The following is a 23,617-nucleotide window of genomic DNA, read 5'->3' as shown; positions in this document are numbered from 1 at the left end:
ACAAGAAGCGTAAATAAATGAGCAAAATGAATTGACTATCAGAAATCAATGAAAATGAGATAAAAAAATTAAAACTAAAAAATCAAAAAATAAACAATTGATTTTACAAATAAAAAATTTTAAGTTTACTAAAAAATGTATTAAACAAAGCTATAAATATGAACACTCAAGAGTGTATAAGAATTACGTTAGATAGGGAACCAGACTTTGAGAATAAGGTATTATCGATAGTCAAAAAAAAAAGAAAAAACTTTTCCATAAGTATATGGATAAGCCCAACTTAACTTTTTCCCCCCTTATCCATTGCAATAGAACTCAGAAGGCAATAGTACTATCTACTGTTAGAAAGTGGAAAATATTTTCTGAAATAAATACAAACCCAAAGGAATAAAATCAAAAAATAATAATTACAATAAATATTTAGTATGGAATGGGAGCAACAACAGGCGAGGTAGCTGCCCAAAATTCGATAGGAAGAAAATTCATCTCCAACGATTCATCACGGCAATAAAATTGGTCAATAAAAAGGACCAAATGAAGAAAAGAGGTAATTAAATCAAAAATAATCCTTCTATTATGTAAATTGCAAGAAACATCATATATCGACCAAGGATTAAATGCTGAACATGTTTACAAATTCAGGCAAAAAAGTTATATCCACTTTGATAAAGATATGCAAAAGCGGAAAAACTAAACAAAATTTTGAAGCTAGCTCATTTAGTAGTATGAATGACACTATAACACTGACATATGTAACACTGCAGTAATCAAGAAACAAATAACCACAGTGTAATGTATACAAATAACCGAAGTAGTTGTTATAGAGGCAATGGCAGAGTAAACTATCGAGGTAACCACTATATCCAATTCTAGTAATACTTTTGTCCGCATTTTAAACGCAACCGATACCAATAAAATTATAAACTTTTCTAACATTGACTATTAACCATTAGATAACTGCCAAAAACCACAAAGTAAAGATTGTAAAATCAGATACAATTAGGTTCGATCCAAACTAACAAAATGTTTTCCTGAAATGTTTAAAAGTACTCTCACGCACCAATTTTACTGATATATTTGGATTTTGTGTTAAAAACTATAGAACACCCATAGCCAAATCAAAGAAATAGATAAAACAGTTGAAAAACTAATTAAGGATGGCCGTATCAGAGTACAATGGCCCATTACTTCTCGTGCCAAAGAAATCACTTACTGAAACAGAAGAAAACTATGGAGACTAGGGTTTAACTACCGACAAATAAAAAAAAATTATTAATCAACTTGGCCGATAAAAACTCTTTTCCTGTTTGGATAATGTCTGGTTAACACCAAATTACTTTAGAAAAACAATCCAGAAACATAACGTCATTTTCAACGAGCCCTGGCTTAAACCGCTTTAAGCGACTACCTTACGGTGTAAAAATCGCACCTAATTCATTTCAAAGAATGATGACACTAGCGTTCTCGGGACTGGAAGCATCCCGAGCTTTCCTTTACATGGAAAATAAAATTACTCAGTTTTATAGTACATGCTTTCATTTTCATAATGCATTTTACTTGATGATGATTGGACACGATTTAATATTTTAATTAAATTATTTTGCAAGAGCTAATTTTTAAGCTGGGTTCACTGGTTCACTTCAACGAGCGCTTGTAAAATTAAGCGGAACGCTTTTCTGCCCGATAGCAGTATAGCCCGGAAAGCTATATGGAAAAAAAAGAATGATGTAAAAACAAAAAAAAGGCTAAGCCGGAAATTAAAATCAATCACAAATTCTGAATTTAAAAAAACCTAAATACAGAAAATAATATAATATTATAAGCAAATTTGAAGATTTTGATGTACAAGATAGAACCATGATGGGGTTGATCGAACGTAAAACAGTGGACTTCACTGCAAATGTAATTAACAAAATTGAATCTACCAATATTGTTCCTTATTTGACGAATATATTTTTTTTAATAATAGTACAAAGACTTATCTTACACAAAAGGTGTATAACTAAATGGGCTTTAAGCCAAGCTAACGATCTAGACAAGATCTAATTTTATCAAACCACAAACAATTGTGTTAAAAAGATATTCCGAAAAAAAATCTCTTTACTCGTACGTACAAGAAGCGTAAATTAATGAGCAAAATTAATTGACTATCAGAAATCACTGAAAATTAGATAAAAAAAATTAAAACTAAAAAATCAAAAAATAAACATAATTGATTTTACAAATAAAAAATTTTAAGTTTACTAAAAAATGTATTAAACAAAGCTATAAATATGAACACTCAAGAGTGTATAAGAATTACGTTAGATAGGGAACCAGATTTTGAGAATAGGGTATTACCGATAGTCAGAAAAAGAGAAAAGACTTTTTCATAAGTATATGGATAAGCCCAACATAACTTTTTCCCCCCTTATACATTGCAATAGAACTCAGAATGCAATGGTACTATCTACTGTTAGAAAGTGTAAAATATTTTCTGAAATAAATACAAACCCAAAGGAATAAAATCAAAAAATAATAATTACAATAAATATTTAGTATGGAATGGGAGCAACTAACTCTCCATACCCGAGAAATCAAAGAAACTTTTGACAAGTAAAAGACGCAATAGACAATATATTGCCAGGCGAGGTAGCTGCCAAATTCGATAGGAAGAAAATTCATCTCCAACGATTCATCACGGCAATAAAATTGGTCAATATAAAGGACCAAATGAAGAAAACAGGTAATTAAATCAAAAATAATCCTTCTATTATGTAAATTGCAAGAAACATCATATATCGACCAAGGATTAAATGCTGCACATGTTTACAAATTCAGGCCAAAAAGTTATATCCACTTTTATAAATATATGCAAAAGCGGAAAAACTAAAAAAAAATTTAAAGCTAGCTCATTTAGTAGTATGAATGACACTATAACACTGACATATGTAACACTGCAGTAATCAAGAAACAAATATTCACAGTGTAATGTATACAAATAACCGAAGTAGTTATTATAGAGGCAATTGCAGAGTAAACTATCGAGGTAACCACTATATCCAATTCTAGTAATACTTTTGTCCGCATTTTAAACGCAACCGATACCAATAAAATTATAAACATTTCTAACATTGACTATTAACCATTAGATAACTGCCAAAAGCCACAAAGTAAAGATTGTAAAATCAGATACAATTAGGTCCTATCCAAACTAACAAAATGTTTTCATGAAATGTTTAAAAGTACTCTCATGCACCAAATTTACTGATATATTCGGATTTGAAACAGAACCAATATGCTCCAATAATTTTATGATCAGTGTTAAAAACTAAAGAACACCCACAGCCAAATCAAAGAAATAGATAAAACAGTTGAAAAACTAATTAAGGATGGCCGTATCAGAGTACAATGGCCCATTACTTCTCGTGCCAAAGAAATCACTTACTGAAACAGAAGAAAACTATGGAGACTAGGGTTTAACTACCGACAAATAAAAAAAAATTATTAATCAACTTGGCAGATCAAAACTCTTTTCCTGTTTGGATAATGTCTGGTTTACACCGAATTACTTCAGAAAAACAATCCAGAAACATAATGTCATTTTCAACGAGCCCTGGCTTAAACCGCTTTAAGCGATTACCTTACGGTGTAAAAATCGCACCTAATTCATTTCAAAGAATGATGACACTAGCGTTCTCGGGACTGGAAGCATCCCGAGCTTTCCTTTACATGGAAAATAAAATTACTTAGTTTTATAGTACATGCCTTCATTTTCATAATGCATTTTACTTGATGATGATTGGACACGATTTAATATTTTAATTAAATTTTTTTGCAAGAGCTAATTTTTAAGCTAGTTTCACTGGTTCACTTCAACGAGCGCTTGTAAAATTAAGCGGAACGCTTTTCTGCCCATTAGATAACTGCCAAAAGCCACAAAGTAAAGATTGTAAAATCAGATACAATTAGGTCCTATCCAAACTAACAAAATTTTTTCATGAAATGTTTAAAAGTACTCTCATGCACCAAATTTACTGATATATTCGGATTTGAAACAAACCCAAAATACTCCAATAATTTTATGATCAGTGTTAAAAACTAAAGAACACCCATAGCCAAATCAAAGAAATAGATAAAACAGTTGAAAAACTAATTAAGGATGGCCGTATCAGAGTACAATGGCCCATTACTTCTCGTGCCAAAGAAATCACTTACTGAAACAGAAGAAAACTATGGAGACTAGGGTTTAACTACCGACAAATAAAAAAAAATTATTAATCAACTTGGCAGATCAAAACTCTTTTCCTGTTTGGATAATGTCTGGTTTACACCGAATTACTTCAGAAAAACAATCCAGAAACATAATGTCATTTTCAACGAGCCCTGGCTTAAACCGCTTTAAGCGATTACCTTACGGTGTAAAAATCGCACCTAATTCATTTCAAAGAATGATGACACTAGCGTTCTCGGGACTGGAAGCATCCCGAGCTTTCCTTTACATGGAAAATAAAATTACTTAGTTTTATAGTACATGCCTTCATTTTCATAATGCATTTTACTTGATGATGATTGGACACGATTTAATATTTTAATTAAATTTTTTTGCAAGAGCTAATTTTTAAGCTAGTTTCACTGGTTCACTTCAACGAGCGCTTGTAAAATTAAGCGGAACGCTTTTCTGCCCGATAGCAGTATAGCCCGGAAAGCTTTATGGAAAAAAAAGAATGATGTAAAAACAAAAAAAAAAGGCTAAGCCCGAAATTAAAATCAATCACAAATTCTGAATTTAAAAAAACCTAAATACAGGAAATAATATATAAGCAAATTTGGATGGCCGTATCAGAGTACAATGGCCCATTACTTCTCGTGCTAATGAAATCACTGTCTGAAACAGAAGAAAACTATGGAGATTAGGGTTTAACTACCGACAAATAAAAAAATTATTAATCAACTTGGCAGGTTTCTCTTTTCCTCTTTGGATAATGTCTGGCTTACACCAAATTACTTTAGAAAAACAATCCAGAAACATAACGTCATTTTCAACGAGCACTGGCTTAAACCGATTTAAGCGATTACCTTACGGTGTAAAAATCGCACCTAATTCATTTCAAAGAATGATGACACTAGCGTTCTCGGGACTGGAAGCATCCCTAACTTTCCTTTACATGGAAAATAAAATTACTCAGTTTTATAGTACATGCTTTCATTTTCATAATGCATTTTACTTGATGATGATTGGACACGATTTAATATTTTAATTACATTTTTTTGCAAGAGCTAATTTTTAAGCTGGGTTCACTGGTTCACTTCAACGAGCGCTTGTTTTCTTTGTCTCTCTTCTGTCGCTATTCGTACAGCGAGGGAATGAGATAAACCGAAAATGAAAATACTGTTCGTTTTATTTCTCTATTAGGAAAAAATTTAAAGACAAAAAGTGACCGATTTCGGACTTCTGTTTTCTTACATTTGGCCTATGGAATCAACCACTGTGCATTGAAGAGCTGACAAATAACCTCAATGGCAGAGTTAAGAAGTTCAATTAACATTTTTGGGTTTGTTTGGTTACCGCCAGGTGCATTCTTCGGTTTCAGTTCCCCAACGACTTTTGCGGTCTTCTTTGGCTGTACAAACAAATAGAAAAGGAATGGCAGGGTTCGCCTGGAAGTTGTCCCGGAGATGTGAAGCAAAAGTTTCGGCTCTATCTTCGTCGCTGCGGACCCAGCTACCTGATAGATTGCTTATCGGATTGTTTCGAAGGAGAGCTCAGATTTGGGTGAGCCCTCCACAGAGGGTGTTTTGTACTGTTTGGCAAAAGTTTTTTTTAAAGTACCGGAGTTGCGCATTTTCTGTTTCTTGCTTTAAAGCTCGATTTAGTGTGCGTATGGATTTCTTAAGACGTTGTTTGCCAGGCACGTCGCAGGCGCCTCTAGGACTAGCCGTTCAATTGCATGGGTGTTGGGATAGTGGCTGCCTCCGCGAATATTTCTTCAAGAGCATCGGTAGAACTGAGGGATTAATTTGATGTGTGAGCTTAAATACTTTTTATATTGTAGCCACAGACGATCTGTAGTTTTTGGGCTTTGAAAAAGAGTAATTGGTTTAACGACAGCTCTGAAAGTGCCTTGGCGCTTATTATATTGCGAGGAATGTTTTATGTCACTGCAAAATCTAGAAAGTATAGCCTCTTATTTGAAAGTTGTATTTGTTTGTAAGGTGCGTCCTTACCAGTAGCATAAAGTTGCTATGATTTTCATTCAGGAACTGTGTTACTTCAAGATTGTGCCGTAAAACGCCATTGGCGTTCACCATTGTTATTCGTAGATTTGCCATAACAATTTGGACTTTGTTGCTGCAAGCAGCTGTAACAGCATGTTCCGGTTTTGAACCAGTGTTGGCATTCTTTGTTGCGTGGTGACCATCATAGATAACAGAGTGCTTTGTGATTGTAAGATTACAATAGTGGTTAACTTAAACTTTAACAGCTCCCCTACATAGCGGTGGACACTAGCCTACGTCTCGTCGTCGGAAGAGGGTCTCAATTTCAATCTTGGATAAGGACCGCACAAATTTCTACGCTCTAACGTCCATCCAGTCGGCTGGGCCCTGCAGAGATCCTAAGGCACATCGTAGAAGGAGTGCACATCGACTGCGTTAGTGCACATCGACTAAGTTAGGGAATTTCCATCTCGTCGGTACCCATAGAGCGGTGGCATAACAGCTTGTTCTTTCGTCACTGGAGAGTGGTGAGTCAGACTTATATTTCGTCGTCGGTGCGTCAGAAATCTGAACCTCGTAGATGGAGCGCACATCGGATGCGTCTCTGACCTTAAACTCGTTGCAGGAGACCGTCAGCGGCCTCCAACCTAACCATCCCCAATCTTCATTTCATCGCAGTATTCTGTAAAGCGATTGAACGTTTACATCGATGATACCTTTAAACTTTACGAAAACCCATGTCATAATATCACTGTGCTATTAATCATCCACCGCATAAAGGCCCAACCATTTGGTTGTATCGGACTTTTCGCATATGTTTCAATCGCCTATGACATTTCTTCTGTGCTGTGGGACAGTGCAGAAGCTCTTTCACTTCCAGCAGCATTGCATTGGTATATAAGAGGTGAGTTTAAAAAGTAAGGTGACTTTTGAAATTTCGCGGGCCACATATTTTCGATTATCAATTTGTTTGTTTTGGTATGTTGGTACTCTTCCCAACATCTTCCCCAACATCTGTACCAAGTTTGAAGTGTATATCATTCTTTGTTTGGTTGTTAGAGGGAAAAGGTGTATGAAAATATTCAAAAAAGGGAAGTTGCTGGGCACAATGGGTGGAATTCAATTACCTATTAGTAGGTCCCAAAATGTATGGAAAGATTGCTCAGAAGCGCCTAATAAACGTTATTAACACTAAGCGTCTGACGAATCCACGACAGGCAGAAGAGCTCCCTAAACAAGCGTAGTTATAGTAAAACTGCATTATCTGTATCCCGACCTGGCGAAGAACCAAACTTGAAATGTCACTTCTGCAAGTCAGTAGGAGCTCGGTTCAAATTCGTAAAAAGTATAATTCTTTGAATTAATTGTCCACGCAAAAGGCATGAGGTCTCAACCAGCCAATCATCTCAGTGTGAGTGCCTCAGTCAGTCAGCCTGTGCCCCAAAGAACCGATCACATCTTATTCGCAACGGGTCTCGTTGAGGTTCAAAGTCAGGCAGAAAACAAACTGTACGATAGACGTTTTTTAGACTCGGGGTCCCAGGTCAATTTTATTACGGAGGAGTTGGCGAATAATTTGAATTAAAACAAAACCGCCATAAGGCAACCTTTTCTGGGTTTGGCGTGTACAGCTAACATTTGCAGTCCACACGACTATTTGGTTTCGACTTCCTTCAAATGGGTAGTTGAATGCATAATTCTAACTTCGGTCTCAGGGTACCGCACATAAGCGACAACAACCGCTCCTGATTGGACCTTAAATGGACCAATGGACCTTAATGGATCCTAACTTGTATCTAACAACTCATACATTTATTGAAGACCTGCAGCGCTTCAATGCGGACGATGGACGAATCAAATCAGTTAAAATATTAGTATTTAGAAGTTGTAGTGCAAATTAAATAATATGGGTTGTTATAATTATTACCTAGAACGCAAAAAGGCTCGTGCAGACAAAAATTTTATGCACATTATGTATAAAAGTTCTACAGAATCAATATCACCTCTTAAAGAATTTTGATTTAAAATAGTACCAAGCACTGTTCTACAATTTTATTAAGCAATAGTATTCTTCTCTGGTAGGAAGTTAGCCTAACGTTTTAATCCCAGTTCAAACTATAAAGAAAAAGATTGATACTGTGGACTCCAAACTGACGAACAATATTCCAAAATAGGACGGTCATCAAATTCTTTTCAATAATGCTTAATAAACTCAAAAATCGGGCTTAGAAAAGCACCTTTATTGTTTACTGAATATATACGGTCGAGTGGCGTATTTTGAAGAAAGTAACTTAAAAACGTAGGAGTACCCCAATAAAAACGTTGCATTTAAGGCAGTTACAAATTTTAAAAAATTTACCCACACCATTCACGAAAAAAATTAATATCCGTCTGTAACTATAAACCATTATATGATAAACAAAACTTAACATCATCAGCTTACATTATTACACGAGAATGTGTTATGATAGAGGGAACATCGTTAATTAACAAATGAACCAGCAAAGGGCTCAATTGACTACTGTAGTATGCGCACAAATTGGGTACACACAATGTACATCAACAACATTAAATTTAGAATATATAAAAGTTTAACGACCAGCACATTTTCAAGTGCATTGGTAATATGATCACCCAGCAGACAACTGTCGCTGTGTTGGTATGTTTCACACACAGGCCGACTTACTTGAATAAGATTTAAATTTCGCGCGCACTGCGCGCAAGAAGCAGTCTATAATGATTTTATTGGGTACCAGCGTTGTGAATATATGCACAATTGCATTGTCAGCATTCTTTTCCGCTGCTGCCTAATGCCCATCGACCAGACTTAATCTTAAGAGAAACATTCTGAAATGGCAACTTAATAAATAAAGACTTGTGATCGATCGATCGAGTGATTACTACACGTGTGAGGTACAGCACTGGCAACAATAATAAACACATTGCGATGGCGACGTGAAGAACTACACGGCGACCGTGACATGGTGTCACAAGGACCCATGGATGGAATCTAACTAAAAGAGATACCCGATCTAAAACAATGCAACAAGTGTGAGAAAGCCAGGAAAAATTACGGAAACTACAAATGGAATAAAAGAGGCTGAAGAACTTAAAATCGGCAAAAGAAAAACTGCAATTGGAAGCCTTAAAAAATAAATCGGACAGAGTAGAGATGGAGATATGGCGAAACGAGGAGCGTAAACAATAAAATGAACAAAAGAGTATCTCTCATAAAGTGGCTTTTATTTAAAAAACAACCGTCACCTTTCTAGGTAACATCCCAAAAATTAGAAGAACAACTTGATTTTCTCAATGAAGTCTTACAAAAATAAAGCCAATAACTCCAGCTCACTCAGTAATAAGACAATTAACCAAGAAAACAAAATAACACCTCCACTTTCAAAGCAGCTACCAAAAAAAAATCAAGATCCCAAGGATTGCCCGGGACCACTGGAGAGCCCCCATTGCAAATCAATTCGCCTAAAATCCTATGCTATGACCGGCTCTGGTACCGCCTGAGCCCATAGGCCCAGGACATCTGCAGCTGAGACAACAAGTGTGAGGGGCAGGTTGCCCCTATGTCAGCGAAGAAGCATGAATAGGCCAACTGCCGACGGCCAGCTGTTGCAGCCAGGGACAGAAACATCCAAAATACAAATAAAAATCGGAACGCTTTTCTGCCCGATAGCAGTATAGCCCGGAAAGCTATATGGAAAAAAAGAATGATGTAAAAACAAAAAAATAGGCTGAGAACGAAAATAAAATCAATCCCAAATTCTAAATTTAAAAAAAGTAAAGCAGTATAGCCCGGAAAGCTATATGGAAAAAAAGAATGATGTAAAAACAAAAAAATGGGCTGAGAACGAAAATAAAATCAATCCCAAATTCTAAATTTAAAAAAACCTAAATACAGAAAATAATATAATATTATAAGCAAATTTGAAGATTCTGATGTACAAGATAGAACCATGATGGGGTTGATCGAACGTAAAACAGTGGACTTCACTGCAAATGTAATTAACAAAATTGAATCTACCAATATCGATCTTTATTTGAGGAATATATTTTTATTAATAATAGTTGTTTATTTTGTCTTTACAAAGGCTTATCCTACACAAAAGGTGTATAACTAAATGGGCTTTAAGCCAAGCTAACGATCTAGACAAGATCTAATTTTATCAAACCACAAACAATTGTGTTAAAAATATATTCGGAAAAATAATTTAAAAAATCTCTTTACGCGTACGTAAAAGAAGCGTAAATAAATGACCAAAATGAATTGCTATCAGAAATCACTGAAAATGAGAAAAGAAAAATTAAAACTAAAAAATCAAAAAATAAACATAATTGATTTTACAAATAAAAAATTTCAAGTTTACTAAAAAATGTATTAAACAAAGCTATAAATATGAACACTCAAGAGTGTATAAGAATTACGTTAGATAGGGAACCAGATTTTGAGAATAAGGTATTATCGATAGTCAAATAAAAAAGAAAAGACTTTTCCATAAGTATATGGATAAGCCCAACTTAACTTTTTCCCCCCTTATCCATTGCAATAGAACTCAGAAGGCAATAGTACTATCTACTGTTAGAAAGTGTAAAATATTTTCTGAAATAAATACAAACCCAAAGGAATAAAATCAAAAAATAATAATTACAATAAATATTTAGTATGGAATGGGAGCAACAACAGGCGAGGTAGCTGCCAAAAATTCGATAGGAAGAAAATTCATCTCCAACGATTCATCCCGGCAATAAAATTGGTCAATAAAAAGGACCAAATGAAGAAAAGAGGTAATTAAATCAAAAATAATCCTTCTATTATGTAAATTGCAAGAAACATCATATATCGACCAAGGATTAAATGCTGAACATGTTTACAAATTCAGGCCAAAAAGTTATATCCACTTTGATAAAGATATGCAAAAGCGGAAAAACTAAACATAATTTTGAAGCTAGCTCATTTAGTAGTATGATTGACACTATAACACTGACATATGTAACACTGCAGTAATCAAGAAACAAATAACCACAGTGTAATGTATACAAATAACCGAAGTAGTTGTTATAGAAGAAGAAGAAGAAGAAACATCATATATAGACCAAGGATTAAATGCTGAACATGTTTACAAATTCAGGCAAAAAAAGTTATATCCACTTTGATAAAGATATGCAAAAGATATGCAAATTTTGAAGCTAGCTCATTTAGTAGTATGAATGACACTATAACACTGACATATGTAACACTGCAGTAATCAAGAAACAAATATTCACAGTGTAATGTATACAAATAACCGAAGTAGTTATTATAGAGGCAATTGCAGAGTAAACTATCGAGGTAACCACTATATCCAATTCTAGTAATACTTTTGTCCGCATTTTAAACGCAACCGATACCAATAAAATTATAAACATTTCTAACATTGACTATTAACCATTAGATAACTGCCAAAAGCCACAAAGTAAAGATTGTAAAATCAGATACAATTAGGTCCTATCCAAACTAACAAAATGTTTTCATGAAATGTTTAAAAGTACTCTCATGCACCAAATTTACTGATATATTCGGATTTGAAACAGAACCAATATGCTCCAATAATTTTATGATCAGTGTTAAAAACTAAAGAACACCCATAGCCAAATCAAAGAAATAGATAAAACAGTTGAAAAACTAATTAACTTCTCGTGCCAAAGAAATCACTTACTGAAACAGAAGAAAACTATGGAGATTAGGGTTTAACTACCGACAAATAAAAAAAAATTATTAATCAACTTGGCATATCAAAACTCTTTTCCTGTTTGGATAATGTCTGGTTTACACCAAATTACTTTAGAAAAACAATCCAGAAACATAACGTCATTTTCAACGAGCACTGGCTTAAACCGCTTTAAGCGATTACCTTACGGTGTAAAAATCGCACCTAATTCATTTCAAAGAATGATGACACTAGCGTTATCGGGACTGGAAGCATCCCGAACTTTCCTTTACATGGAAAATAAAATTACTCAGTTTTATAGTAAACGCCTTCATTTTCATAATGCATTTTACTTGATGATGATTGGACACGATTTAATATTTTAATTAAATTTTTTTGCAAGAGCTAATTTTTAAGCTGGGTTCACTGGTTCACTTCAACGAGCGCTTGTTTTCTTTGTCTCTCTTCTGTCGCTATTCGTACAGCGAGGGAATGAGATAAATCGAAAATGAAAATACTGTTCGTTTTATTTCTCTATTAGGAAAAAATTTAAAGACAAAAAATGACCGATTTCGGACTTCTGTTTTCTTACATTTGGCCTATGGAATCAACCACTGTGCATTGAAGAGCTGACAAATAACCTCAATGGTAGAGTTAAGAAGTCCAATGAACGTTTTTGGGTTTATTTGGTTACCGCCAAGTGCCTTCTTCGGTTTCAGTTCCCCAAAGACTTTTGCGGTCTTCTTTGGCTGAACAAACAAATAGAAAAGGAATGGCAGGGTTCGCCTGGAAGTTGTCCCGGAGATGTGAAGCAAAAGTTTCGGCTCAATCTTCGTCGCTGCGGACCCAGCTACTTGATAGATTGCTTATCGGATTGTTTCGAAGGAGAGCTCAGATTTGGGTGAGCCCTCCACAGAGGGTGTTTTGTACTGTTTTGCAAAAGTATTTTTTTTAAGTACCGGCGTTGCGCATTTTCTGTTTCTTGCTTTAAAGCTCGATTTAGTGTGCGTATGAATTTCTTAAGACGTTGTTTTGATGACGGCGATCTGTCGGATTGCCAGGCACGTCGCAGGTGCCTCTAGGACTAGCCGTTCAATTGCAGATTAGTTTTGAAGTGGTCGTTTTGCACGACGCTGCCATGGGTGTTGGGATAGTGGCTGCCTCCGCGAATATTTCTTCAAGAGCATCGGTAGAGCGTTCGATGTCCGCTTCGATGTTGAACTGAGAGATTAATTTGATGTGTGAGCTTAAATACTTTTTATATTGTAGCCACAGACGATCTGTAGTTTTTGGGCTTTGAAAAAGAGAAATTGTTTTGACGACAGCTCTGAAAGCGCCTTGGCGCTTATTATATTGCGGGGAATGTTTTATGTCACTGCAAAATTTAGAAAGTATAGCCTCTTATTTGAAAGTTGTATTTGTTTGTAAGGTACGTCTCTACCAGTAGCATAAAGTCGCTATGATTTCCATTCAGGAACTGGGTTACTTCAAGTTTGTGCCGTGAAACGCCATTGGCGTTCACCATTGTTATTCGTAGATTTGCCATCTGTTATTTGGACTTCGTTGCTGCAAGCAGCTGTAACAGCATGTTCCGGTTTTGAACCAGTGTTGGCATTCTTTGTTGCGTGGTGACCATCATAGATAACAGAGTGCTTTGTGATTGTAAGATTACAATAGTGGTTTACTTTATGTCGCTGATCGAACATTGTAGTCGATAGGTAGAATAAGTATTGTATGGGAAATCTAGTATTTGTTAAGTTATCCGATCTCGATGGATTTCTTGGCCCTTGAAGTGCGGGCCTACTAATATCGGAATTGTGAATGCCGCCAAAAATGTGCTTCTCATTGTCTTGTGAATTGTAGGAGGGCACACTGCGGTAAGACTAAGTTAAGCTTGAAATGTATGAGACTGATTTGAATTGTTCTCAGAATAAAACGTCAACCACGACCGCGCGTACGCCAGGCGCACGCCGCCCTTGAAGTATCCCTCTCTTCGGACCTACGCGTGTGGGGTAGTCGTTTAAGGCAACTCCATATGAAGCAAGACAACTCCTTTTATTCGCAGCCCTAGGGACCTGCAAGGGCAACTTGCGCTGGAGGACGACTTGGCGACCAGCTAGAGAGTTGCCAGGAGCATTCCCGTACCAGTAGAGGAGTCGCAGACAGCGACATAGAGGAGCGCAGACAGCGCCGAACACTGGGTACGCAGCATTCCCCCAAGAGGAGTTCGCGGCTGAGAGGAGGGGACGCCACCCCTACAGCAGCGCGAGCGGATCCGCAGCCAGCGAGTAGTGGAGCAGAAAACCGGCCGCGGCGGCGGACATTTCTAGCCCAGCCACTACGGTGACTACAGTAGCGTCCCAACTCAGGAGTACTGCTGTCACAGCTGCGAGTTCAGAGCCGGAGATGTGCCAGTCCCTCACGTCGGACCTTTTGAAAAGGATTGCGGCTTTGGAGGAGGAGCTGAAGCAGGTTAAAACCCTGAACGGTGACATCAAGGAGATGTTCCACCAAGTGCTGATCCGACCCTAGGATCGGTGTTCCCAACGATTCCTTTGGAGAGATGGCAACGACGATCGAGACCCGGATGTGTACGAGATGAAGGTAATGACGTTTGGAGCAGCCTGCTCGCCGAGCGCTGCGCATTACGTAAAGACTGTGCATGCCCTGAAGTCAGCGAAGAAGCATCAATGAGCCAACTGGCGAAGGCCAGCTGTTGCAGCCACGGACGGAAACATCCCAAATACAAATAAAAATTGTAAAATTAAGCGGAACGCTTTTCTGCCCGATAGCAGTATAGCCCGGAAAGCTATATGGAAAAAAAGAATGATGAAAAAACAAAAAAAAAGCTAAGCCCCAATTAAAATCAATCCCAAATTCTAAATTTAAAAAAACCTAAATACAGGAAATAATATAATTTTATAAGCAAATTTGAAGATTTTGATGTACAAGATAGAACCATGATGGGGTTGATTGAAGGTAAAACAGTGGACTTCACTGCAAATGTAATTAACAACATTGAATCTACCAATGTCGATCCTTATTTGACGAATATATTTTTATTAATAATAGTTGTTTATTTTGTCTTTACAAAGACTTATCTTACACAAAAGGTGTATAACTAAATGGGCTTTAAGCCAAGCTAACGATCTAGACAAGATCTAATTTTATCAAACCACAAACAATTGTGTTAAAAATATATTCGAAAAAAAAAAATCTCTTTACTCGTACGTACAAGAAGCGTAAATTAATGAGCAAAATGAATTGACTAACAGAAATCACAGAAAATGAGATTAAAAAAAATTAAAACTAAAAAATCAAAAAATAAACATAATTGATTTTACAAATAAAAAATTTCAAGTTTACTAAAAAATGTATTAAACAAAGCTATAAATATGAACACTCAAGAGTGTATAAGAATTTCGTTAGATAGGGAACCAGATTTTGAGAATGGGGTATTATCGATAGTCAGAAAAAAAGAAAAGACTTTTTCATAAGTATATGGATAAGCCCAACTTAACTTTTTCCCCCCTTATCCATTGCAATAGAACTCAGAAGGTAATGGTACTATCTACTATTAGAAAGTGAAAAATATTTTCTGAAATAAATACAAACCCAAAGGAATAAAATCAAAAAATAATAATTACAATAAATATTTAGTATGGAATGGGAGCAACTAACTCTCCATATCCGAGAAATCAAAGAAACTTTTGACAAGTAAAAGACGCAATAGACAATATATTGCCAGGCGAGGTAGCTGCCCAAATTCGATAGGAAGAAAATTCATCTCCAACGATTCATCACGGCAATAAAATTGGTCAATATAAAGGACCAAATGAAGAAAACAGGTAATTTAATCAAAAATAATCCTTCTATTATGTAAATTGCAAGAAACATCATATATCGACCAAGGATTAAATGCTGAACATGTTTACAAATTCAGGCAAAAAAAGTTATATCCACTTTGATAAAGATATGCAAAAGCGGAAAAACTAAACAAAATTTTGAAGCTAGCTCATTTAGTAGTATGAATGACACTATAACACTGACATATGTAACACTGCAGTAATCAAGAAACAAATATTCACAGTGTAATGTATACAAATAACCGAAGTAGTTATTATAGAGGCAATTGCAGAGTAAACTATCGCGGTAACCACTATATCCAATTCTAGTAATACTTTTGTCCGCATTTTAAACGCAACCGATACCAATAAAATTATAAACATTTCTTACATTGACTTTTAACCATTAGATAACTGCTAAAAACCACAAAGTAAAGATTGTAAAATCAGATACAATTAGGTCCTATCCAAACTAACAAAATGTTTTCATGAAATGTTTAAAAGTACTCTCATGCACCAAATTTACTGATATATTCGGATTTGAAACCAACAGAACCAATATGCTCCAATAATTTTATGATCAGTGTTAAAAACTAAAGAACACCCATAGCCAAATCAAAGAAATAGATAAAACAGTTGAAAAACTAATTAAGGATGGCCGTATCAGAGTACAATGGCCCATTACTTCTCGTGCCAAAGAAATCACTTACTGAAACAGAAGAAAACTATGGAGACTAGGGTTTAACTACCGACAAATAAAAAAAAATTATTAATCAACTTGGCAGATCAAAACTCTTTTCCTGTTTGGATAATGTCTGGTTTACACCAAATTACTTTAGAAAAACAATCCAGAAACATAACGTCATTTTCAACGAGCCCTGGCTTAAACCGCTTTAAGCGACTACCTTACGGTGTAAAAATCGCACCTAATTCATTTCAAAGAATGATGACACTAGCGTTCTCGGGACTGGAAGCATCCCGAACTTTCCTTTACATGGAAAATAAAATTACTCAGTTTTATAGTAAACGCCTTCATTTTCATAATGCATTTTACTTGATGATGATTGGACACGATTTAATATTTTAATTAAATTTTTTTGCAAGAGCTAATTTTTAAGCTGGGTTCACTGGTTCACTTCAACGAGCGCTTGTTTTCTTTGTCTCTCTTCTGTCGCTATTCGTACAGCGAGGGAATGAGATAAATCGAAAATGAAAATACTGTTCGTTTTATTGCTCTATTAGGAAAAAATTGAAAGACAAAAAGTTACCGATTTCGGACTTCTGTTTTTTTACATTTGGCCTATGGAATCAACCACTGTGCATTGAAGAGCTGACAAATAACCTCAATGGCAGAGTTAAGAAGTTCAATGAACATTTTTGGGTTTATTTGGTTACCGCCAGATGCCTTCTTCGGTTTCAGTTCCCCAACGACTTTTGCGGTCTTCTTTGGCTGAACAAACAAATAGAAAAGGAATGGCAGGGTTCGCCTGGAAGTTGTCCCGGAGATGTGAAGCAAAAGTTTCGGCTCTATCTTCGTCGCTGCGGACCCAGCTACCTGATAGATTGCTTATCGGATTGTTTCGAAGGAGAGCTCAGATTTGGGTGAGCCCTCCACAGAGGGTGTTTTGTACTGTTTGGCAAAAGTTTTTTTTAAAGTACCGGAGTTGCGCATTTTCTGTTTCTTGCTTTAAAGCTCGATTTAGTGTGCGTATGGATTTCTTAAGACGTTGTTTGCCAGGCACGTCGCAGGCGCCTCTAGGACTAGCCGTTCAATTGCATGGGTGTTGGGATAGTGGCTGCCTCCGCGAATATTTCTTCAAGAGCATCGGTAGAACTGAGGGATTAATTTGATGTGTGAGCTTAAATACTTTTTATATTGTAGCCACAGACGATCTGTAGTTTTTGGGCTTTGAAAAAGAGTAATTGGTTTGACGACAGCTCTGAAAGTGCCTTGGCGCTTATTATATTGCGAGGAATGTTTTATGTCACTGCAAAATCTAGAAAGTATAGCCTCTTATTTGAAAGTTGTATTTGTTTGTAAGGTGCGTCCTTACCAGTAGCATAAAGTTGCTATGATTTTCATTCAGGAACTGTGTTACTTCAAGATTGTGCCGTAAAACGCCATTGGCGTTCACCATTGTTATTCGTAGATTTGCCATAACAATTTGGACTTTGTTGCTGCAAGCAGCTGTAACAGCATGTTCCGGTTTTGAACCAGTGTTGGCATTCTTTGTTGCGTGGTGACCATCATAGATAACAGAGTGCTTTGTGATTGTAAGATTACAATAGTGGTTAACTTAAACTTTAACAGCTCCCCTACATAGCGGTGGACACTAGCCTACGTCTCGTCGTCGGAAGAGGGTCTCAATTTCAATCTTGGATAAGGACCGCACAAATTTCTACGCTCTAACGTCCATCCAGTCGGCTGGGCCCTGCAGAGATCCTAAGGCACATCGTAGAAGGAGTGCACATCGACTGCGTTAGTGCACATCGACTAAGTTAGGGAATTTCCATCTCGTCGGTACCCATAGAGCGGTGGCATAACAGCTTGTTCTTTCGTCACTGGAGAGTGGTGAGTCAGACTTATATTTCGTCGTCGGTGCGTCAGAAATCTGAACCTCGTAGATGGAGCGCACATCGGATGCGTCTCTGACCTTAAACTCGTTGCAGGAGACCGTCAGCGGCCTCCAACCTAACCATCCCCAATCTTCATTTCATCGCAGTATTCTGTAAAGCGATTGAACGTTTACATCGATGATACCTTTAAACTTTACGAAAACCCATGTCATAATATCACTGTGCTATTAATCATCCACCGCATAAAGGCCCAACTATTTGGTTGTATCGGACTTTTCGCATATGTTTCAATCGCCTATGACATTTCTTCTGTGCTGTGGGACAGTGCAGAAGCTCTTTCACTTCCAGCAGCATTGCATTGGTATATAAGAGGTGAGTTTAAAAAGTAAGGTGACTTTTGAAATTTCGCGGGCCACATATTTTCGATTATCAATTTGTTTGTTTTGGTATGTTGGTACTCTTCCCAACATCTTCCCCAACATCTGTACCAAGTTTGAAGTGTATATCATTCTTTGTTTGGTTGTTAGAGGGAAAAGGTGTATGAAAATATTCAAAAAAGGGAAGTTGCTGGGCACAATGGGTGGAATTCAATTACCTATTAGTAGGTCCCAAAATGTATGGAAAGATTGCTCAGAAGCGCCTAATAAACGTTATTAACACTAAGCGTCTGACGAATCCACGACAGGCAGAAGAGCTCCCTAAACAAGCGTAGTTATAGTAAAACTGCATTATCTGTATCCCGACCTGGCGAAGAACCAAACTTGAAATGTCACTTCTGCAAGTCAGTAGGAGCTCGGTTCAAATTCGTAAAAAGTATAATTCTTTGAATTAATTGTCCACGCAAAAGGCATGAGGTCTCAACCAGCCAATCATCTCAGTGTGAGTGCCTCAGTCAGTCAGCCTGTGCCCCAAAGAACCGATCACATCTTATTCGCAACGGGTCTCGTTGAGGTTCAAAGTCAGGCAGAAAACAAACTGTACGATAGACGTTTTTTAGACTCGGGGTCCCAGGTCAATTTTATTACGGAGGAGTTGGCGAATAATTTGAATTAAAACAAAACCGCCATAAGGCAACCTTTTCTGGGTTTGGCGTGTACAGCTAACATTTGCAGTCCACACGACTATTTGGTTTCGACTTCCTTCAAATGGGTAGTTGAATGCATAATTCTAACTTCGGTCTCAGGGTACCGCACATAAGCGACAACAACCGCTCCTGATTGGACCTTAAATGGACCAATGGACCTTAATGGATCCTAACTTGTATCTAACAACTCATACATTTATTGAAGACCTGCAGCGCTTCAATGCGGACGATGGACGAATCAAATCAGTTAAAATATTAGTATTTAGAAGTTGTAGTGCAAATTAAATAATATGGGTTGTTATAATTATTACCTAGAACGCAAAAAGGCTCGTGCAGACAAAAATTTTATGCACATTATGTATAAAAGTTCTACAGAATCAATATCACCTCTTAAAGAATTTTGATTTAAAATAGTACCAAGCACTGTTCTACAATTTTATTAAGCAATAGTATTCTTCTCTGGTAGGAAGTTAGCCTAACGTTTTAATCCCAGTTCAAACTATAAAGAAAAAGATTGATACTGTGGACTCCAAACTGACGAACAATATTCCAAAATAGGACGGTCATCAAATTCTTTTCAATAATGCTTAATAAACTCAAAAATCGGGCTTAGAAAAGCACCTTTATTGTTTACTGAATATATACGGTCGAGTGGCGTATTTTGAAGAAAGTAACTTAAAAACGTAGGAGTACCCCAATAAAAACGTTGCATTTAAGGCAGTTACAAATTTTAAAAAATTTACCCACACCATTCACGAAAAAAATTAATATCCGTCTGTAACTATAAACCATTATATGATAAACAAAACTTAACATCATCAGCTTACATTATTACACGAGAATGTGTTATGATAGAGGGAACATCGTTAATTAACAAATGAACCAGCAAAGGGCTCAATTGACTACTGTAGTATGCGCACAAATTGGGTACACACAATGTACATCAACAACATTAAATTTAGAATATATAAAAGTTTAACGACCAGCACATTTTCAAGTGCATTGGTAATATGATCACCCAGCAGACAACTGTCGCTGTGTTGGTATGTTTCACACACAGGCCGACTTACTTGAATAAGATTTAAATTTCGCGCGCACTGCGCGCAAGAAGCAGTCTATAATGATTTTATTGGGTACCAGCGTTGTGAATATATGCACAATTGCATTGTCAGCATTCTTTTCCGCTGCTGCCTAATGCCCATCGACCAGACTTAATCTTAAGAGAAACATTCTGAAATGGCAACTTAATAAATAAAGACTTGTGATCGATCGATCGAGTGATTACTACACGTGTGAGGTACAGCACTGGCAACAATAATAAACACATTGCGATGGCGACGTGAAGAACTACACGGCGACCGTGACATGGTGTCACAAGGACCCATGGATGGAATCTAACTAAAAGAGATACCCGATCTAAAACAATGCAACAAGTGTGAGAAAGCCAGGAAAAATTACGGAAACTACAAATGGAATAAAAGAGGCTGAAGAACTTAAAATCGGCAAAAGAAAAACTGCAATTGGAAGCCTTAAAAAATAAATCGGACAGAGTAGAGATGGAGATATGGCGAAACGAGGAGCGTAAACAATAAAATGAACAAAAGAGTATCTCTCATAAAGTGGCTTTTATTTAAAAAACAACCGTCACCTTTCTAGGTAACATCCCAAAAATTAGAAGAACAACTTGATTTTCTCAATGAAGTCTTACAAAAATAAAGCCAATAACTCCAGCTCACTCAGTAATAAGACAATTAACCAAGAAAACAAAATAACACCTCCACTTTCAAAGCAGCTACCAAAAAAAAATCAAGATCCCAAGGATTGCCCGGGACCACTGGAGAGCCCCCATTGCAAATCAATTCGCCTAAAATCCTATGCTATGACCGGCTCTGGTACCGCCTGAGCCCATAGGCCCAGGACATCTGCAGCTGAGACAACAAGTGTGAGGGGCAGGTTGCCCCTATGTCAGCGAAGAAGCATGAATAGGCCAACTGCCGACGGCCAGCTGTTGCAGCCAGGGACAGAAACATCCAAAATACAAATAAAAATCGGAACGCTTTTCTGCCCGATAGCAGTATAGCCCGGAAAGCTATATGGAAAAAAAGAATGATGTAAAAACAAAAAAATAGGCTGAGAACGAAAATAAAATCAATCCCAAATTCTAAATTTAAAAAAAGTAAAGCAGTATAGCCCGGAAAGCTATATGGAAAAAAAGAATGATGTAAAAACAAAAAAATGGGCTGAGAACGAAAATAAAATCAATCCCAAATTCTAAATTTAAAAAAACCTAAATACAGAAAATAATATAATATTATAAGCAAATTTGAAGATTTTGATGTACAAGATAGAACCATGATGGGGTTGATCGAACGTAAAACAGTGGACTTCACTGCAAATGTAATTAACAAAATTGAATCTACCAATATCGATCTTTATTTGAGGAATATATTTTTATTAATAATAGTTGTTTATTTTGTCTTTACAAAGACTTATCCTACACAAAAGGTGTATAACTAAATGGGCTTTAAGCCAAGCTAACGATCTAGACAAGATCTAATTTTATCAAACCACAAACAATTGTGTTAAAAATATATTCGGAAAAATAATTTAAAAAATCTCTTTACGCGTACGTAAAAGAAGCGTAAATAAATGACCAAAATGAATTGACTATCAGAAATCACTGAAAATGAGAAAAGAAAAATTAAAACTAAAAAATCAAAAAATAAACATAATTGATTTTACAAATAAAAAATTTCAAGTTTACTAAAAAATGTATTAAACAAAGCTATAAATATGAACACTCAAGAGTGTATAAGAATTACGTTAGATAGGGAACCAGATTTTGAGAATAAGGTATTATCGATAGTCAAATAAAAAAGAAAAGACTTTTCCATAAGTATATGGATAAGCCCAACTTAACTTTTTCCCCCCTTATCCATTGCAATAGAACTCAGAAGGCAATAGTACTATCTACTGTTAGAAAGTGTAAAATATTTTCTGAAATAAATACAAACCCAAAGGAATAAAATCAAAAAATAATAATTACAATAAATATTTAGTATGGAATGGGAGCAACAACAGGCGAGGTAGCTGCCAAAAATTCGATAGGAAGAAAATTCATCTCCAACGATTCATCCCGGCAATAAAATTGGTCAATAAAAAGGACCAAATGAAGAAAAGAGGTAATTAAATCAAAAATAATCCTTCTATTATGTAAATTGCAAGAAACATCATATATCGACCAAGGATTAAATGCTGAACATGTTTACAAATTCAGGCCAAAAAGTTATATCCACTTTGATAAAGATATGCAAAAGCGGAAAAACTAAACATAATTTTGAAGCTAGCTCATTTAGTAGTATGATTGACACTATAACACTGACATATGTAACACTGCAGTAATCAAGAAACAAATAACCACAGTGTAATGTATACAAATAACCGAAGTAGTTGTTATAGAAGAAGAAGAAGAAGAAACATCATATATAGACCAAGGATTAAATGCTGAACATGTTTACAAATTCAGGCAAAAAAAGTTATATCCACTTTGATAAAGATATGCAAAAGATATGCAAATTTTGAAGCTAGCTCATTTAGTAGTATGAATGACACTATAACACTGACATATGTAACACTGCAGTAATCAAGAAACAAATATTCACAGTGTAATGTATACAAATAACCGAAGTAGTTATTATAGAGGCAATTGCAGAGTAAACTATCGAGGTAACCACTATATCCAATTCTAGTAATACTTTTGTCCGCATTTTAAACGCAACCGATACCAATAAAATTATAAACATTTCTAACATTGACTATTAACCATTAGATAACTGCCAAAAGCCACAAAGTAAAGATTGTAAAATCAGATACAATTAGGTCCTATCCAAACTAACAAAATGTTTTCATGAAATGTTTAAAAGTACTCTCATGCACCAAATTTACTGATATATTCGGATTTGAAACAGAACCAATATGCTCCAATAATTTTATGATCAGTGTTAAAAACTAAAGAACACCCATAGCCAAATCAAAGAAATAGATAAAACAGTTGAAAAACTAATTAACTTCTCGTGCCAAAGAAATCACTTACTGAAACAGAAGAAAACTATGGAGATTAGGGTTTAACTACCGACAAATAAAAAAAAATTATTAATCAACTTGGCATATCAAAACTCTTTTCCTGTTTGGATAATGTCTGGTTTACACCAAAT

General features: G+C 35.9%; 3 long non-coding RNA genes across 12 annotated transcripts in view; 2 read left to right on the top strand and 1 right to left on the bottom strand.

Moving 5' to 3' along the window:
* LOC122818020 (uncharacterized) overlaps nucleotides 1-10,587 on the top strand; it is a 30,541-nt gene extending 19,954 nt beyond the window's left edge. For 2 of the 9 annotated variants that reach the window (XR_007765139.1, XR_007765142.1), the window contains exon 3: nucleotides 10,573-10,587. This is a non-coding gene — a long non-coding RNA (uncharacterized LOC122818020). Of the gene's footprint in view, nucleotides 1-124; nucleotides 140-547; nucleotides 568-2,239; nucleotides 2,255-2,725; nucleotides 3,110-10,572 lie in introns of those variants that run through there. The other 7 variants (XR_007765137.1, XR_007765140.1, XR_007765138.1 and 4 more) reach the window with 5 other exon arrangements.
* Nucleotides 10,588-13,494: 2,907 nt separating this feature from the next.
* Nucleotides 13,495-22,177, top strand: LOC127011794 (uncharacterized). 2 transcript variants are annotated; one of them, XR_007765144.1, is made up of 3 exons: nucleotides 13,610-13,774; nucleotides 13,827-15,257; nucleotides 22,163-22,177. It is a non-coding gene; the product is annotated as an uncharacterized LOC127011794 (long non-coding RNA). The 2 variants fall into 2 exon arrangements; XR_007765143.1 differs by lacking the exon at nucleotides 22,163-22,177 and having other exon boundaries at nucleotides 13,495-13,774; nucleotides 13,827-14,827.
* Nucleotides 16,953-18,482, bottom strand: LOC127011795 (uncharacterized). Its single transcript, XR_007765149.1, has 2 exons — nucleotides 17,797-18,482; nucleotides 16,953-17,739 (listed from the first exon to the last, which is right to left on the bottom strand). It is a non-coding gene; the product is annotated as an uncharacterized LOC127011795 (long non-coding RNA).
* Nucleotides 22,178-23,617: the final 1,440 nt, after the last annotated feature.

Source organism: Drosophila biarmipes, unplaced genomic scaffold (assembly GCF_025231255.1).
Source record: "Drosophila biarmipes strain raj3 unplaced genomic scaffold, RU_DBia_V1.1 ptg000008l, whole genome shotgun sequence".
NCBI classification, from domain to species: domain Eukaryota; kingdom Metazoa; phylum Arthropoda; class Insecta; order Diptera; family Drosophilidae; genus Drosophila; species Drosophila biarmipes.
This window is presented reverse-complemented; position numbering and strand designations above follow the sequence as displayed.